The following is a 5,748-nucleotide window of genomic DNA, read 5'->3' as shown; positions in this document are numbered from 1 at the left end:
CATGTGTCAATTTGAATGTATCAGAAAAGGGTGCACCCAAGACGATGTTATTTTGGCGTCCCTGACAGAAATGTTTCTTGCACTAGAAGACTTTTCTTTAATCTCATTCGAGAGGTACACAGCAAAGATCATGGTGCACTTTTAAACAGATCTATTCTTATATATATATATATATATATATAATATATATATATATATATATATATATATATAGATATATATATATATATATATATATATATATATATATATATAAAAGGAATCTTTGTATGATGGTTAATGACAACTTTTATGTACCAATCATATCGACATTCATAGCTTTGAAGTACATTCTGCCAAGACCTGGTATTCGAGAGGCAAACAACATATTTTTCATGGTGCACTTTTAAACGGATCAAAACACAATGACATTTTAAAAGATATATATAAAAGAAGAATGTTTGTATGATGGTTAATGACAACTTTTATGTACCATTCATATCGACATTCACAGCTTTGAAATGCATCCTTCCCACGTCTGGAATTCGAGAGGCAAACAACATATTTTTAAACAGATCAAAACACAATGAAATCTATTTTTTTAAATATAGATAGTATGCAGATGACGTTACTCAGGCCTTTGTTATTGTTTTTGCCATCCGCGTTTGTGAGTTGTTCTCACTAAACTGTATTAGCAAGACTATAAAAGTTCATGGTTACATAGAGTTTGTGTGTTGGTCCGTTATACTTCCGGATGGCAATGTTGTGAACTCCTTGGCCAAGCGCATTCTATCTATAAAAGAAAAATCTTTGTATGATGCTTACTGATGACATTTATGTACCAATCATATCGACATTCACAGTTTTGAAGTGCATCCTGTCAAGGCCTGAAATTCGAGAGGCAAACACCAGATTTTTCATGGTGCACTTTTAAACGGATCAAAACACAATGAAATTAATTTTTTTTTAATATAAAAGAAAAATCATTGTATGATAACATAACATAACATATGGTTTAGGGCAAAATAGGATAAAATCCATTGAATGCCCTTAATATTAATAGTAATGCCATAAAATCTATTGATTAAAGATTACAATAATGATACACGTGGTAAAGATAGTATTTCAACTAAAATGTACTCATGTATATGAGGTGTACAAACATAAATCTTTAACTGTGACATCCAAAGCACACACACACACACACACACACAAACACACACACACCCGCGTATAGAAGATAACCATAATAATATCAAAGTGCATAGTATATTGATAGAATGAAATTGACGTCACTCAGGTCTTTGTTATTGTTTTTTGCCATCCGCGTTTATGAGTAATTCTCACTCAACCGTATTAACCAAACAATTAACGTTCATGATTACACATAGTTTTTTGTGTTGGTCCGTTATACTTCCGGATGGCAATGTTATGAGCTTCTTAGCCAAGCGCATACAAAATTGAAAGCCATGTCAACAGCAGTGCAAACAAGTATAATAACATTTATCATATTTATATGTTGCTTAATGAAAACTTTTATCATTACCAATCACAGCGACATTCTCAGTTTTAGAAGTGCATTGTATCAACTTTATCTCAGGTTCTATATATAGTTTTATTCAATATAAGGTCATCCTATAGATAGTTCGAAGATGACGTCACTCAGGTCTTTGTTGATATTTTTTGCCATCCGCGTTTATGAGTAATGTTCACTGAACTGTATTAACCCGACTATAAACGTTCCTGGATACACACTGTTTTGTGTGTTGGTCCGTTATACTTCCGGATGGCAATGTTATGAGCTTCTTAGCCAAGCGCATACTATCTATTGTGTCATCTTAATGGAAGTGACTGTCTATAGATAGTATGTGCTTGGCTAAGAAGCTCATAACATTGCCATCCGGAAGTATAAAGGACATACACGAAACTGTATGTGTCCATGACCGTTTATAGTCGGGTTAATACAGTTCAGTTCTTCGAACTATCTTTTAGCGGCACGGTCTTCGCTTCGTTCCCAAAAGGTACCGAGTTCGACTACTCGCCTCGTTGTGTGGCCTTGAGCAAGTCACCTGGCCCTAGCTTACTTTGCGGCGCTGCACTGCGGCTGACGTCTGGGTTATTCCAATCTTCCCTTGGAATAGACCCTAAAGAAAAATTTCCCCTTGGGGGATGAATAAAGGAAATTTAATTTTTATTTTTAAATTTTTATTTTACTACCGTACGCCGAAAATACACAATTTCAAAATCTTTCAATTTGAAGTCCTAGGTTTGATAGTTTTTGACAAGATGAGGGTAATTTTAATCAATAGATATTAGAAGCTTGAGTTATCTGGCCAAATTTTAAATGTGATTTTTTTCCAGAGGACGCCAGATTTATATATGCGGCTATGTGGTCTTGTGGTATGACACCAGCTTTCGATCGGAAGGTCCTGGGTTCGAGTCTCGATTGGCGCATAGTTGAATCCTCTTATTAACTCTCGTTCTCTCACCGTGCTAAGGTGTAAAACGAGTACCTGGATGATAACAGCGTTACTTCTGTCGTGGATAATAAAAAATGTAATATCGCCTAACAGGCGTCATTTGTCACAACGAATTCAATTTACAGCACATTTCTCATTCCGATAAATTATTATTGTCAAATAAAATCTTTTTTTTTTTTACTGATGAAGAATTTTTCTCTACCATATTTTGTGGAATGTAGGTTTCTTTGAATCCTCCACAGGTTCCATGAAACCAAAGAGCGTGTAGGTAACGATTGTTATGTTACCAAGAGCTCTCACTTCCCGCTTTTGGTGAAGCCAGGCATCTTCCGTCTTCTACTCGTATTTTCTTCATTGTATCAGTAAGCCTAGCGCGCATGATACACGTGGAGCACACCCACCTCGCTGTCTCGCCTGGCACGCGACAATAGCATTGCGGTTAAGAGAAGTGAGAGCTCTTGGTAACCACGTTACCCTACACACTCTTTGATGAAACTCACAAGAAATGAAGAGAGTATAGTAGGAAAGACAACAGAGAATAAAAACTTCGCGGCGGTGATTGGGGCTCAAAATGACCGACCGTCTTAACCCTCTCCTTACCAACTACAGGAAAATCGTCACATTCGTTACGATACAACCAACATTTTTCTTCTTCAAATTTATCTTTTACATCATAAAATTTAAAGAAAATGAACATTGTGTTGTAGACATGACGTAACTATAGTACTCTTGTCGGCCATGGTTGTCGAGCATGTTTTGCTAAAGAAATTAAGTATCGGAAGAACTTACTGCTATTGTGTTTGAGTGATAAAAATATATTTTTGTGTTAGTTGGGTTTGAAATTTTGGGGAATATCCTGAAAATGGCTGCTAAGGAGAGAGTTAAAGGAACCAAGAAATAATATCAGTCAAACGTCCTGTCGAGACCACTAAATTAAATAATGATTCGGAAGATACAAGAATAACCTTCTCATTATAAGGATAATTGCCTTTCCTGTTGGCTACTGACTGACATGACATCTTTCTCCACTTTAAGCAGAGCGCATTTTTGCTTGATGTATCGTCAAATCATATCTGGTGTGTGTGTGTGTGTGTGTATGTGTGTATGTGTGTGTATGTGTGTGTGTATGGGTGTGTATGTGTGTCTATGTGTGTGTGTATTTGTGTGCATGTGTAAAAACAATAAAATAGAAATAAATAAAATAAAAATAAAATAGAATGAAATTCGCTTTATTCATCCAATGAGGGAAAATTGTCTCTCGGGTCTATTTCAAGGGAAGACTAGAACAACCCAGGCGTTAGCCGCAATGCAGCGCCGCAAATTGAGCTAGGGCGGTGTGACTTGCTCAAGGCCATACAGCGCAGCGGCGGGTGATCGAACTCGGTACTTTTCGGCTACGAAGTAAAGACCGTACGCTGATCCACGCTGCCCAACGCTGTATATGTAAAAATTGAATGTAAGCTTCAATTTAATTACAAAAACAGATAAAATGGACGTTTCGGGTTTCCCCTTTATCAACAAGACAGGATGAATGAAACCCGACGCGTCCATTTTATCTGTTTTCGTAATTAAATACATTCAATTTCACATTGTTATTTATTTCTTCGAGCTTCGAGCAGCAACATATACATTACGCTGTATAAATAGTATGCGCTTGGCTAAGAAGCTCATAACATTGCCATCCGGAAGTATAACGGACCAACACACAAAACATTGTGTGATCATGAACTTTTATAGTCGGAGTAATACAGTATAGTGAGAATCGCTCACAAACGCGGATGGCAAAATACAATAACAAAGGCTTGAGTGATGTCATCTTCGAACTATCTATAATACTCTTGATTCAAATGAAATATTATAATCTCGGTCAATTTTCAGAACCATATCCGGTTTACCCCGACAGATCCGGATTCAGACTTCCTGGACAACAAGATTAAAAAAATAATTTAAACCTAGAAGTTGTTTGTCATTAAATGACAGCCTAGCTGTCTGTGGTTTGTGACCTTATTGTCAAACAAGACGGATGGCCGGAGGTTGTTGACCGTTGGTCAGTGAATGATGCCAAATGAGTAACATGATCAGACATCCAGGCCAAACAAGTGTCTGCCAAAAGAGCTTCTTTAAATAAATGTCTTAGAGTTAGACTCTCAAACCTCTTGTGATTTGTAAAGGCCGGAAGTTGCAATTTACTTTCTTCACTTCCACCCCGATCTCGTTTGGGGTTTACTCAAGTAAACTTCTTTTTCCTCTTTTGTATTTCCAAACAGTTGCCATTTTCTCTTTCCGATCACACATATACAAACAAACAAACAAACAAACAAACACACACACACTCAGTGTGGCTCAGTGGTACAGTATGCTTCGTACCCGAAAGGTACCGGGTTCGATCACCCGCCGCTGCGCTGTGTGGCCTTGAGCAAGTTACCTCGCCCTAGCTCACTTTTAGGCGCTGCTCTGCGACTGACGCCTAGGTTATTCCATTTTCCCCTTGGAATAGACCCTAGAGACAAATTTTCCCTTGGGATGAATAACGGGGATTATATTTTCATATATATATATATATATATATATATATATATATATATATATATATATATATATATATATATATATATATATATATATATAATATATATACACACACACACACACACACACACACATATATATATATATATATATATATATATATATATATATATGTGTGTGTGTGTGTGTGTGCTCTGGCGGCACATAGTTCTTTGGAAAAGGCTCCTTATTCACATTCTCTCACCGCACTCAGGTGACAAATGAATACCTTACCGTACTACTTGTTTACATCAGTCTTCATTTGACATAAACGCTGAAGACAACAAAATCCCATTGAGATAATTGAATACAAATCTATTTTATACAAAGTATTCTTTGGATGGTCTTATCCCCAGCAGATGTTTTTTTGAAGGACATCAAAAATAGATGACAGGGTTGCCAGATTCATTTTTCAAAATATGCCAAAAAAGTCCCAGAAGAATGCCAAATTGGTGTGAAAAAATGTCAACGTCTTAAGTTATCACTGTTTATGTTCAAATGTACATAAATTTGGAAATAAATTTTAATTTTCTAATCATGCTGCTATGAATTTGAGTCTTGGTTTAATAAAAACTAAACCCCCTCTGGCCATTTTAAAGATAAATATAATGTGTATATTTTGTAAACCTTGTGTTCATTCTTTTATAAAATAGATGAAATTATTCAAAAGCTTTGAACCTCCCCTTCCTAATTGCTAAAATATCGAAACCCAATTTTCCAT

This window comes from Berghia stephanieae, chromosome 5 (genome assembly GCF_034508935.2).
Source record: "Berghia stephanieae isolate SIO BIC M18660-M18661 chromosome 5, UCSD_Bste_1.3, whole genome shotgun sequence".
NCBI lineage: Eukaryota > Metazoa > Mollusca > Gastropoda > Nudibranchia > Aeolidiidae > Berghia > Berghia stephanieae.
The sequence above is the reverse complement of the archived record's forward strand: the minus strand, read 5'-3'. Positions refer to the sequence as shown.